This window comes from Lissotriton vulgaris, chromosome 1_1 (assembly GCF_964263255.1).
Source record: "Lissotriton vulgaris chromosome 1_1, aLisVul1.2, whole genome shotgun sequence".
Classification (NCBI taxonomy): Eukaryota; Metazoa; Chordata; class Amphibia; order Caudata; family Salamandridae; genus Lissotriton; species Lissotriton vulgaris.
The window spans coordinates 1,585,803,265-1,585,817,974 of record NC_141685.1 but is presented as its reverse complement, the minus strand read 5'-3'; positions in this window follow the sequence as shown (position 1 = coordinate 1,585,817,974).

Genomic DNA, 14,710 nt, shown 5'->3' with positions numbered 1-14,710 from the left:
CGGGATATGACCATAGCCAGGATGATCAGTTTCAGGGCCTCGAAGGTGAAGAATCGAGATACCTTGCGGATGGTGCGTAGTGACAGGAAGGAGGAGGACACCACGGAACTGACCTGGGAGTGAAGAGTGAGCTGAGAGTTGAGTTTAATACCTAAAGTTTTGACTGAGGTAGAAGGGACCGGGGGGAACCTAGGGAAGGGGGCCAAAAGAGTGAGGACCAGGGACTGGAGCAACCACCTGTGAGCACCAGCTCGGTCTTATCTGGGTTAAGTTTCAGGTGGTTGTAGTTCATCCAGTCCTGGATAAAAATCATAATAGACTGGAAGTTGGAGATGGAAGTAGGGGAAGAAGACAGGTTGAAAACAAGTTGAAGGTCGTCAGCATAATTGTATATCCTGACGTCCATTTGTTGTTGTGAAAAAATAAGAGGGGCAATATAAAGGTTGAACAAGAGGGGAGAAAGGGAGGAACCTTGGGGGACCCCGCACTGAACTTTTTGGAAGTCCGCAGAAAAATCTCCCAGGCGAACCGCCTGGGTGCGGTCCCTCAGGAAGGAGGATAGCCATACCAACGCGGAACCTCCGATCCCCGCCGCCTTGACACGGGAAAGTAAGATGGTGTGATCAACCGTGTCAAAGGCGGCTGAAAGATCGAGGAGAACCAAGGCCTGGGCCTGGTTGGTATCCATACCGTCCCTGAGGTTGTCGAGGACCGAGAGAACTACGGACTCCGTAGAGTGTGCGGGCGGAAACCGGCCTGGCGGGGGGCGAGAGTACCATACTCCTCCACAAAGGTGCTCAGGGACCTGGTGACGTGGCGTTCGAGCACCTTTGCCAGGAATGGTAGGAGGGAGATGGGGCGGTAGTTGGCGGGGATCGAAGGATCTGCGCCCGGTTTTTTTAAGATGGGGACAATAACCGCGGTTTTCAGTGGGTTGGCTACAACCCCCTGGGAAAGAGAGCTGTTAAGAAAGTAGAGGAGGGGGGTCTGGACAGGTTGTATATATGTGACGGAGGATGTGTGCAGGGCAAGTGTCGAGTGGGGATCCGGATTTGACAAGAGGAATTATTGAGGCCATGGAATCTTTAGTCAGGGGAGGAAAAGCAATGAGTTGTCCTTTGGGTGGGGGGTACTGGGGGTCAACAAAAGTCGGAGGGGGTGAGGGGATGTTGGCTTTAATAATGGCGATCTTCTCGATAAAGAAATTATTTAAAGAGTGGCAGAGGTCCTGGGATGGGGAGGGCTTGAGAGATCTCCTGTCAGAAAATGCCAGGTTGTGGACAATCGAGAAGATTTCCCTCGGTTTATTCTCAGCTGCATGGATCTTTGTGGAAAAGTAGGTCGTTTTTGCAGCAAGGATGGCCTTCTTATATTGGGCAAGGAGAGTGGTAAACTCAGCTCTAAGAGAGGGAGAGTAGTTCCTCCTTCAGGCGCGCTCGGCGCGGCATACTGCAAGTTTGGTGGTTTTAAGATCCTCATTGAACCATAAGTTGGCATCTTTCTCCCGTTTAGATTATACCCGCTTCAACGGGGCGATTGAATCGCAGCTGGAGGAGAGCCAATGTTAAATGGCAGCGGCCTGAGAAAGAGTGGACAGGCCTTGTAGGGTAGGGTAGGAGGAAGCTAATAGCGCAGATAGATTCTCCGGGTCCACTCAGCTCCATGAGCGAACCCAAACATGCTTTGGGAGCGGGGGCCTGGTGGGGGGGTTGATAGGAAGGGTAAACGAGATCAGATGATGGTCGGACCAGGTGCAAGGCGAGATGGTCAGAGAGTCTATTGGGCAGTTCAAAGACCAGATCTGGTCTAAGATGTGTCCTTTGACGTGAGTGGGGGAATGAACATGTGATGCAAAATTAAGGGATGAGAGTGTATCTGAGAATTCCCTAGAGGAAGGGCATTCCGCGGGATCTGAAGGCCAAAAGTTAAAATCTCCCAGTAATAGAATAGAGGAGTTATTGACCGTCAGTGTGGAGAGTACCTCCTGAAAGTCTGGGAGGAAAGATAGGGGTGATTGAGGGGGCCGGTAAGTGAGGACACAGGTGAGAGGAGGATTGGTAGAAGTAGTGCGGATAGCTAGGTACTCAGTTGTAGCAATAGCTGGTAGGGGTAGGCACTGAAAGGGGAAGTCGGACCGGGCGATCACTGCTACGCCGCCTCCATTTCTACCGTTGGAACGCTCTGCTCGAAGAGCATAGTATGAAGCAGGAAGAGTGGCCAGTAGGGAAGGGAGAGAGTCCTTGCTGAACCAAGTCTCTGTTAGAAAGAGGAGGTCAGGTGCGTGGAGGTCTAGCAGTACCGCCAGTTCGTGTGAGTGGGCTACTGCTGACCGGGTGTTAAGGTAATAGGCCGAGAGAGTTTTAGGTGAGACTGGGCTGGCGTCCTCTCTGGGGGAGTGAGAGGGAGTAGGGGGAGCCGGAAGGTAGGGAGATGAAGAAGCGGGGGACAGATTAAGTGTAGATATGAGAGAGCGGGTGGAGGCAGGCAGAGGCCAGGGGCCCTGAAGACTGCGGAGTTGGGAGGCGGAGTAGGTGATGATCTGAGCAGAGTGGCATGCCCCTAGCCCCGGCCGGCCGCGGCGCGCAAACGGCGCTCCCGCTGCGCTTCCTCCAGTGGCACATTTTATAGTGAGGGAGAGGCGGGGGGGGGGCGTGGCCGGAGAGGGGGCGTGGCCTCACTGCACACCGTCAATGGCGGCGACCAGGGGGCGTTTGTCGGAGTTAGGGAGGCGCTGCTCGCATTCAGCAGGCTCCCAAGGCGTGTGCAAATAGCTTTGTCAGGTAGGCTGATTGTTTCTAATACACAATTCCAAATAACACTCAGAGATTAAAAGTTTTAAAAATCGGCAATTACAAAGTATAGCTCCCGGCTTTCCACCTCAGGAGTGAAGAGGGGTTGTTATGTTTTTCGTGTTCAAGTCCTTTGTTTGCAGTACCGCACCCAGTCACAGACTCGATCGTCACTCATCCGCTCTTTAAACTCTGTCTGTCTATATACTGCCCCCTTTCTGGCAGCTGGAGAGGGAGGCAGGCTTCTGCCCGGCTGCCTGTGAGGTTTGCTCCGGGGCTTACATACACTTACCCTTTCCTGTGTCATGGCGAATAATGGAGACATCCCGTTGCGCCCTGACGTGGAACGTCAACGGGTTAGGGGACAAACTGAAGAGAGGCCTGGTGCTGCAATACCTTAAAACGCCACGCCCCAGATGTAGCCTGGTACAGGAAACTCATTTGGTGAGCAATAATTGCAAATCTCTGTCCCGTTGGGGCCACAAACTGCTTGCCCAGGCAGGGTATACTTCGGGCTCCAGGGGTTCAGGTATATTGGTGAAAAGAAATCTTGCACTCACCCCAACAGGTACGTGGGCGGATCGCCGAGGAAGGTTTGCGGTGTTGGAGGCTAGGTGTGAAGGGAAACCCCTCAATGTCGTCTTGGCGTACATTCGCCAGCACTGGGGAGGGAGGCGTTGGCCGACCTGGGGAGACTCCTGCTGGATCTCCCGACACGTCCGTTAATTCTGGGAGGGGATTTTAATAAGACTCCAAATGACCTAGTAGGTAGATACCCGGCACGCCCCTATCACCGTTCTAGCACCCACCTGTCAGACTTTTTCGCAGCCATGGGCGTCATGTATATATGGCGCTATTTTCTTTTCTGCTGATAGCTATTTTCATCCAGATCTGACACACTACCCCCACCTCTCCGGTGCTCATGGCAGTCTCTCCCAGATCGATTTTTTACTGCCTCCCTCGGTCCATATCGATAATTTTCGGAAACCACGCTGTCTGCCCCGGGGCATCTCTGATCACTCCCCGGTATGTAATATGACATAGAAGGTAGTGATGGTTTAACAGGATTGCACATCAATCATGAACAGTAGATTGATCCAATGTATCAGTACAAGCTAATAATATTGGTGCCACTCAAGGTAACCGAATAAAGACACCCCACTACCACATATGTCACCACACAAGAGCTCCTGTGTAAAGCCTAACAAAACCACTATACCTCTGCACTCTCCAAATAACTTATAGTTGTCATATAAAGTTACACAATTAGATAACTGGTGTGATTGCTCACAGGAAACCAATCCATACAATTATATTTCTGCACAATATCATTTAATGTCAAGTATGTGTTTTGGACTACACCCTGGCTATTGGTTATGCACTTTTGTATGAAACGTCAAACAAATATTTCTTGACATAAAGTATGTTGTCATTAGTAAGTACAAAGAGGTCAAGATCATAAGGCCTCACTGTTGGTAATGATGGAAAAACAGCCTCACTCCCTGGTATGGGTGAAGTTCACAAATTACAATCAGCAACAGCGCAACACCATAGTTAATTATCCCTGGCTGCTCCAGATACCGGATATAAAAGAGCCTAATCTCACAATCAGAGCACTATTTCAAAGAAAATGTCGGATCGGTAGCCTCTGAGCAGGCAAAATGGGAGGCCTTTAAATCCAGTGGTAAAGGGTCAAGCGTTGGCTGTCAAGGTGGGGTATACTAAGAAACAAAATTCACAGCTAGAACAGCTTGAGGGTGAATTGCTGCAACTTGAGATGATACACTCACATTCCCCTAGTGAGTGCACAGAACATAGTCTAACCACAAAGCAACATGAATATAAAACCATAGCCCGGGAGCAGGCTGGTGCACGACTACTGGCCACACGCCACAGGCTTTACGAACTTGGACAATCGAGCAGGCAAGCTGCTTGCATGGTTAGAAAAAAGGAACAGTCGGAGCAGTGGGTCCCTTGTCTCACAATTGATGACACACAGACGTTAACAGACCCCCAGGCAATCGCAGATGCCTTTGCGGATCACCTGTAACTGATATACACACCCTCGGCCATTGTCACTGAGGATGACTCTTGCCACCTACTGGCAGATATGTGTCTGCCTGTTCTGTCCGTGGTGGAAAGGGACGAGTTGGAGGTCTCTCATAGACTAGGAGATCGGCTCCACAATTAACAGCATACAATCAGGGAAGGCTATGGGGCCCAATGTAATTTCTCAAGACTACTGCCTTGTTTGTCGTGCCCCACTTGCGTGACATGTTTAATGAGAGCTACGAAAAAGGGATCCTGCCACCAGATCAACGACTGGCATCTATTGCGGTAATTCGTAAGCCGGTGAAACCTGCTGATAGAGGATACTCCTATAGACCGATTTCCCTGATTAAAGCCGAGGCCAAAATTCTTGCAAAGCTCTTGGCTGCCCATCTTACCCCTGTCCTCGCGTCACTGGTCCATTCTGACTAGTCTGTCTTTATGCCAAACCACAACACTGCCCTAAATATCAGTCGCCTCCACAATGTCCTGGGCCGTAAACACGTCATAGCCGAAGACGCTGTTGTATTGTCTTTGGATGCTAAGATACCGTTTGACTCCATTGAGTGGCCCTACCAGTTCGAGGTGCTACATAGCTTTGGGTTCCGTCCGAAATTCATGGGGTGGGTTAGGCTGCTCTATACAAACCTTATGGGTCAGGTACAAGTCAATAACCGTCTCTCAAGACCGTTCTCACTGAGACGGGGCACGTGACAGTGCTGCACCCTGTCTTCATTCATTGTCTCACTGATTGTGGAGCCACTGGCAACGTGGGTCAGGGGGGAATCTGGTGTTATGAGGGCTGAAATGGGCAGAGGGGAGGGAGGACAGGATATCCCTCTATGCTAATGATATCCTACTGTATCTTGCGTCTCCAACGAGGTCAGTGCATAGGCTTTTAAATATCTTCACTAATTTTGGGTACTATTCTGGTTACTCCCATTAATTGATCAGAATCTTTGATTTTCGTCCTCCACGGCCCGAACCCTGCACTAACACCCGATTGTGACATTGAGAAGGCCGCCAAGGGCTTTCGGTACTTCGGGATCTAGGTCACCCCCTATCCTCTACTGTTCCATATAAAAACTGTGCCTCTGGAAAGATTAGGCAGTGACGTCAAGCATTTGCGAATACTACCCCTTTCCTTATTGGGCCGAGCCGCGCTTTACAAGATGTTGGCTCTCCCCAGTTTCCTGTATGTACTCCAGAACGGTCCATAAAGGATCCCTGACTCCTATTGTAAATATATTGAGAGTGAGGTTCGGACTCTGCTGTGGGACGGTAAGGCTCCCCCATCACCATGACTAAACTGACCAAGGGATGGTACGATGGGGGTATAGCGCTCCCCGATATACGACTGTACTATTGGAATTCGCAGCTTGTAGTGGTGAACCAATGGTTGTATCGCCCCCCCCGATGGACCAAGCCTTTTTTCTAGATAGCTACCAAATGGGTCGAGAGGGCTACCTAGGGGACCTCTATTCGAATGCCGGGAGGAGACGTTATTCTGGGCCCTACAGCCCTCACACGGACGTCTGGCGTCTGGCCAGTTGTAGACTTTCTGTCTTGATGTGTTGACCAGGGCTACCCCATTATTGTATTGTATTGTATTTATTATTTGTATCGCGCAACTGTCACCCTACGGGTATCCTGGCGCCCAAACAGGAAGTAGTCAGATGGAACAACAATACACTGGCTGTCATGACATGTAAAACAGCCGCCAGTTCTATTAAATGGAGTCAAGGGGATTAAACTTTGGCAAACAGCCATGTTTTCAGACTCTTTCTAAATCCAAGCAGGGTGTCAATTTGCCTGATGTTCTGGGGAAGCTCGTTCCACATCCTAGATGCGGAAGTGCAGAAGGCTCTGCCTCCCATCCTCGATCTCCTGATCCTGGTGGTTGCTGCCAAACCCAGGCTAGAGGAGCGCAGGGACTTGGTAGGCTTATACCAGTTGAGCCTTTCCTGTAAAGGAATAGGACCCGTGTTGTGCAGGGCTCTATACACAATACATAGGGACTTAAAAGCGACTCTACTCCCGATTGGCAGCCAGTGTAGATCTCTGAGCACCAGCGTAGTGGAAGAGCTGCGAGGTCTTTTAAGTGCCAGCTTGGCCGCTATGGACTGGACTCTCTGGAGCCCCTGTAAGATGTATAAGGGAGCCCCTAGATATAGGGAGTTACAGTAGTCCAGTCTGGCCAGGATCACACTCCTAACCACTAGCGGTCTAGACTCATCAGGCAGAAGGGGCAAAATCTGTCTGAGCGCTTTAAGCAATCCAAAGCAGACACTGATGGTTTTATTGGTCCGAGAGGTCATTTGGAGATCCGCGTCAAACATTACCCCTAAATTACGCACGGTCTTGACTGGGATGCAAGGATCAGCTCCCGGCGCAAGCCTGATCTCATAGGAAGGTTGCTGACTCAGTTTAGCTGACGAGCAATAGACTACCTCTGTCTTACCCTCGTTAAATTGGAGGGAGTTTATTTTCAGCCATCTGGAGACCCTGCTCATGCAGTTCTGAAAGGTCTCCATGGTCACCACCTGTCGTCCTTCTAAGGAGAACACCAGTTGGGTGTCGTCAGCGTAATTTATCAAATCTATTCCATAAGATTTGATCATGGGGATCAAAGGCTGCAGATAGATATTAAAAAGAATAGGGTTGATCGAGGAGCCCTGAGGTACTCCATGACTGACTGGGGACTTGGAAGATGAAAAGGGTGCTAGGGTCACCATCTGTTGTCTGCCTGTCAGGTAGGATTGTATCCACCTCAGGGCCTTGCCCTTCACGCCCAGTTTTTCCAGCCTACTTAGCAGAACTGCTTGGCTAACCGTATCGAATGCGGCCGACATGTCCAACAGCACCAAGACTGAGGAATTGCCAATGTCGGCTCGCATTCGAAGGTTGTCCAACATGGTTGCCAATGCAGTTTCTGTTCCGTGGCCTGGGGTGAAGCCAAATTGGTCCTTGTCCAGTAGACAATTGTCTTCCAAATATCCTGACAGGGATCTGCTGACCAGCCTTTCCATGATTTTTATCGGGCAGGAGGGATATGGGCCTGAAGTGTGCCGGAATAGTAGGGTCCCGCGAAGGCTTTTTTAGCAGGGGAGTAACCACTGCCTGTTTCCATGCTTCCGGCACTGTGCCTTCCTCAAGGGATTGGCGACAAATCTGATGCATCCAAGGGAACAGCTGTGGCCCATATTCCTTCCAGATCCTATGCGGAAGGGGGTCTAGAGGCGACCCTGATGACACATTATGGGCCAGGGTAAAAAAGAGCTCCTCTGTAAGAGGGATGAAATTTTCCAATGATGACGATATTGGTTTAGGTTCCTCTTCTTCTATCTGCACCTCTTTGCAGCTAGTCCTTTCCTCCTTCAGTCCCCCTACAATTTTAGTAATCTTTTCCTCAAAGTGGAATGCAATCTCATCACATAGTTCTTGGGTAGCAACCACCTTATTACTTATACAAGTGGGGTGTGAGAGATCCCTTATGATATTAAAAAAGGTTCTAGTACTGTTAGGGGACTGGAGCATAGTAGTGGCATAGAAGAGTGCCTTAGGTTTGGCAATAGCTCCTTTATATTTTGCCTGTTCCATTTTCAGCAGTTTTTTATCCGGTTCCGAATAGCATCTACAGCATTTCTTTTCTGCCTGTCGGCGTGCATTGCGTAGGGATTTCAGCTCCTCATTAAACCAGGGAGCAGATGGTTTCCTCTTATTTTGTATATTTTTCAGAGGAGCAAATGTATCCAGGGTATTTATGATGTGATTACAATACTTTTGATAGTTCAGGTCTACCGATTCCTCTGGATCATAGGATATGTTGCTTATAAAGATGGGCTTTGTTTTATCCTTTGGTAATTTAGACCAATTCCGTCCCTTCCTATAAGTCACCGGGCACTCACTTCCGTTCCCCTCAGTGAGTATGGAGATCTGTAAATGGATTAGGGAGTGGTCGGTCCAGCACTGAGGTAGGATATCAGTCACCATAGTCTCAGTCTGGTTGGCAAAGACCATATCTAGGATATGTCCCCCTGAGTGGGTTGGTTTATGCACCAGCTGATCAAGACCCCAGTTACCACAAATGTCCTTCATATCCCTCAGATGGCTCCCCAGGGACCCATTGTCCCATAGATTAAAGTCTCCCAGAATCAGCATTCTGGAGTGAGACAGGGCAAGGGCAGCAATAGTGTCAAACATCGCCTGGTATTGTGTATCCGCACCAGGTGGTCTATAGCATAACAATCCAGTCAGGATCCTACTTTTTGGTTCTTGCAGGGAGAACCCCAGTAGCTCCACCCCCGCCACCCCGTTATGGTCAGTCCAAAAGCTGGGTACCCTCTGCAACCAGCCCGGCTTTGACAGATGGGATACTATCGGTATCTCAACGATAAGTCACCTGTGGAAAAAGGGTAATATACTACAATTTACAGAACTGAGAAAGGAGTATCAACTTGCACAAGGAGAGGTCTTTTGCTATCTCCAGTTAGTCATGCTCTCACAGCAGCTCTCCAGGGTGCCGACAAACTGCTGGAATCCTCTCCCCTCGAGGATTGTCTCCTCTCTGAGCCACTGCCAAAAAAGCTGTCCCGCTTACATACCGGAAGCTCTGTAACAATATACCAGACCTATTTCAATCCCTCAATGGCAAGCGGATCTGGGGGCGGTTTGAGGATGATGGCTGGCAAACAGCGCTGATGTCCCCCAGGGAAGCAGCTATCTCTCTCAGGCTCTGCCTTGTTCAACTAAACGTCCTGCACAGAACATATCTCACAGGTATCACCCTTGCAAAGATCGGGAGCCGACAAGACTATGTGTCTCCGGCGTTGCAACGGGGAAGCAACCTTTTACCAGATCATATGGGAATGTCGCCTATACGGGCCTTATGGGAGAGGGCTACACAACACATGCAATGAGCATTACAGAAGGACATTACACTAACTCCACAGTGGGGCTTCTCAATGTGCGAGAGGCGACAGATCCTAGTGGGTCGCCCTGGGGTACACGCTGGTGAAACGGAACATAGCCACAAAGTGTGGAGCAGCAGACACTCCATCCGCCAGACACTGGGCAAGGGACCTAGATAAATGTATGGTCGCAGAAAAAGAGGTTTTCAAATTTAGAGGTTGCCCCTGGAAGTGGGATAAAAAGCGGGGAAAGTGGAATGTTTATATAGGTGTCATATGTGTCTCACCTACCACGGAAATGGAAATGACGGAACGCCAATGAGACAGGAGGGATACGGATGGCTGAGTGAAGCAGAGACTTTGATTGGTAAAGTTTATAGACAACATGGATCTGAATGCGTATTGATCACTGTTATGTATGTGTCTGGTGCTGCCTTGTTTACAATAAAAACAAATGGTAAAAAAAAAAAGGGCCCAAAGTTTTCTTGGTAATGCGAACTGTGCATTATCAACGGAGCGTCGGCGTCGCTTCTGATCAAATAGAGCCCTAGCTAGGCGAACTAGCCACCACCAAGGCAGGCCCGGTGGCTAAATCGGGTGTCTTCAGATCTTCAGAGAGCCATTTATTAAGGAGTTGTCCCACTTTCTGAATCATTTTTCCACCATAGATAAGGCCCAACAATCCATTAAGAAAGTTTTTAGTTAGCACATTTTTGGAGGGGCCGCTAGAAATAGGGGGCACTCCTCTGGCCGCTCATTGAACTACAATCCCCATAAGCAAACCAGATGCTCAATGCAGTGGCAGGACCACAAAACATTTGGAGGGTTCTACCCCTCGAGAGGTCCCAACAGAGGAAGTGGTGGCAAAGGCAATTTCTGCAGAGCCAACAACGCACCAGGTGGAACCACTGTTATGGAATATCCCTTTTTCCCTACCAGAGGTGGGGAGCAGATTACAATGGTTCAGCCAACAATGGACCTCCATTACGGGGGAAGCATGGATACTGCAAACCGTGAGGGGATTTCCTATAAATGTCCACCTATTCAATACATCTGTCCCAGACCTTTAGTCTTCTCTCAGGAAGGGGCTCAGGTGGTGAACAGAAAACTCATGTACCGCCTGGAGAAAGGGGCTATTACTTGCGCATTTACTCATCCTAGGGGATTCCTGAGCATATTTTCCTGGTCAAGAAAAAGGACAAAGGGTTAAGGCCAGTCATCAATGTGCAGAACTTCAATTGGGTGGTATACCACCATTTCAAAATGGAGGGTATTCACCATCTACATAAAGTCTTGTTGCCCAACGACTGTTTGGTATGATTGGACCCGAAGGATGCCTACCTCACCATTTTGATCTTTCCTCCTCACAGGTGGTTTCTGCATTTCTAGTGGGACAAGCAGGTGTAAGAGTTCACTTGCCTGTCGTGTGGGCTGTCCTCAGCGCCTTTGTGCTTCACCAAGGTGCTAAAGCCGGTGATAGCTACAAGCACGGGGGCATGACTCATCTACCTGGACGACATCCTGCTGATGCACCAGGAGGCAGACAATTTAACTGCGCAACTTCAGATAACTCAGTCTTTGCTATAAGACCTAGGCTTTATGATAAATTAACAAAAGTTAGACTCTGTACCGGCGCTACAGATGACCTTTCTGGGGTCTTCACATTAAGTCAGTGTCTCAGACTACCCCAAAAGAAGATGTGCTTGATCCGCTGGGAGTTGCACAGAACCTTAGTGAGGGACAGGGTTTCCCTTCACCATATGGCTCGGATTGTTGGTCTTCTTTCAGCATCAATTCAAGCAATCTTTCAGAGTCCATTGCATTATAGGACCCAGAGTGCATTGCATTATAGGGCCGTTCTATGACTGAAAGCACAGTATCTGAGGAAGGGCCTGACTTATTCTCAGGAGGTTTTTCTCTCCCCGGAAGCTCAATCGGAGCTCTGTTGGTAACTTGAACATATGCAGGCCGGGAACGGCAGGGTCATCTTCGGATCAGCCCCAGAACTGGTGATCAAGTCAGACGCAAGTTGTCAGGGTTTGGGCGCGCACTGTGGGGATACCACCACAGGTGGACACAGGTCAGAACAGGAGGAGTCTATACACATTAGTTGTCTGGAAATCCTCGCAGGATCCTTTGCGGTGCGGAGCCTGGTAGCCAACAAGGTCTCATGCCCCTTCTTATTGAAGATGAACAACATTTTGGCAGTGAGACACATCAACCGTCTGAGAAGAACGAAGTCTAAGGTGCTGTCAGACTTGGCCTGGGATTTCTGGCAATACTGCCCGGATCCCAAATTGTCCATAATGGCGGATATCTGCCAGGGAAGTTCAACACAAAGGATTACAGCGCCTGGAAGTTGGACCCCTCTCTTTTTCACGAACCCCAACGGCTTGATGAGCCGATGGGGTTTGTGCCAAGTAGACCTTTTTGCCTGCAACTTCAATCACCAGCTTCCCCAGTTTTTAGTTGGTGTCCGGTCCCCCTAGTGGAAGCGATGGACGCTTTCCTGCAAATTGGAGTGTGTCAGAGATATGCCTTTCAGCAATTCTCCATGATAGCCAGATTCACAGCAGTGCTCAGGAGACAGAAGAAGGAGATGGTCTTGGTGACACTGCTTTGGAAATCACAAGTTTGGTATCCAGTTCTGTTGTAATTTGGCAGCTATGGGGTTAGCATTAGCAGAAGCCATCCTGTATTTAGAGACTATCTTGTCCGTTTTGTGGAATCCATTTTGTATTTCTGTCAGCCATTTTGTTTACCATGTGCTCACCATGTGCTCTGTCCTACCTTTCTGTTAACTGCTCTTGAAATCTGCCTAGAGACGAGATATAGTTAGCCTTTTCTGCTCCGCACATGCTCAGTTGAGCTTGCAGCTGTCCCCAGTCTGTAACTGTCAGGATGTGTTCACCAGAATTAGCAACTATTAGCTCCTCCCACTTGTTGACTGTGCATTTTCTGTATGACCTTATATGTATCTAAAACCAGCATTTTGTACTTGTACCGCCTTCATTAGAGCCCCTGTGTGGGTATAAAAGGACCAAGCTCCTTCCATTCAGTGTACTACTTCATACATTACCGAAGGGTGCTACTACTTCATACATTACCGAAGGGTGCTGTGTGAATGTAGTTCCACCTCATGAGGTTTAATAAACTCTGTATTTTCTATTCCAGCTTCTGTGCCAACTTCTTTCTATTGGTCTGAGGACTCTGTGCAGAGAAGGGAGAACCCCTAGCACTGGTAGGCCTTGCTGAGGCCCACTACTACAGTTCTTCCCGAACTTTCTATGGATTCTCCAACCCAACTCCCTCGACGCCTCTTCTGACAGATCCACATGACAACTTGCACCCCCTAGTGCAGGATGAGTCGCTCAGGAGCTGGAGGATTACAGGGGACATTGGGGAGTCCCTGACCTTTTGTCGTGTGCTGCCTTCCTCATCAGACAAGCTTGGCAGATTCCACAGTCAAGAGGTATAGCTCTGTGTGGAAACACTGGTTACACTGGTGTGTGCAACAGGATGTGGATCCTGTGGGGGCGGATATATGACAAATCGTCAACTTCTCGTCTGAACTGGTGGACAGAGGTATGGCCTTTCGCACTATAAACGTGAGCAGATCGGCAATCTCTGCGGGTTAAGTCCCTATACATGACATTCCAGTGGAGGAACAACCGTTGGTTTGCAGACGTCCAAGAGGGCTTCAGTTGTTCTTTCCACCGCAACCTAGGTACACTTACCCATGGGACGTCAATTTAGTTCTTTAGTTACTGCAATCCTGGCAGGATAATGCATACCTTTCCCGCAAGGAATCAACAGGTAAATTAGCGATTTTGCTTTGTCTAATTTCCTGCCAATGGGTTTCTGAGGTTTGTACAATAAACATATGGAGTCAGAAGGTCTATTAAACAACGTAGCTGAGTCTATGAGGTCCTAACGGAGTGAACCTTTTGGATTGCACTGAACCAGGCCAAGTGGTCACGAGACACAAATATGTGTAAGATGTCCTATCAGCCCACCCATTCGGCGGAGCATCGTCATGTAGGACACCTAACCAGGGTGGTGGGTCCAAGCCCAGTGAATTGGCCAGACATCACACACTACTGGTGCATCATAACAAAGTGTCCGTGCCACTGAGTGGTGCTGAAAAAGTGCAGTGCAAAACAAGGAATAGAGAATAAGTGATCTAAAATGACGGTCGAGGCAAAGAAAATTATTTTTAATGAAGATATTCACCCAGACGTCAGATTAAAAAGAAGTGTATAGCAGTGTGAAAAAATCACTGTGATGCTTCGCTATGTTGCAAATTGGGCCAACATGTTTCTGCCGAAGGTGAAACTACACCGGCATTCTTCAGGGCCAAATTGGATGTTGCTACTGCAAAGATACACTCATACAATATATGCAAAAGTGAAACAAAAACAAAAGGGACAGACCAAATTGTTTGTTAAAGACCTGTCCAAACTATTGGTGTGGTCATATAGACCATCCTACCATGTCCTCCAGATCAGGAGTTGATAGAGGACGTACTCCCAGCAGTACGTGGGAGTCAAACCTCACCTCACCCGGCAACGGCTAGGAGAATGAGGCCCCGCTCTCTCCGTCGGTACCCCAAGGCTTGGCCCAATTTGCAACATAGCGAAGCATCACAGTGATTTTTTCACACTGCTATACACTTCTTTTTAATCGGACGTCTGGGTGAATATCTTCATTAAAAATAATTTTCTTTGCCTCGACCGTCATTTTAGATCACTTATTCTCTATTCCTTGTTTTGCACTGCACTTTTTCAGCACCACTCAGTGGCACGGACACTTTGTTATGATGCACCAGTAGTGTGTGATGTCTGGCCAATTCACTGGGCTTGGACCCACCACCCTGGTTAGGTGTCCTACATGACGATGCTCCGCCGAATGGGTGGGCTGATAGGACATCTTACACATATTTGTGTCTCGTGACCACTTGGC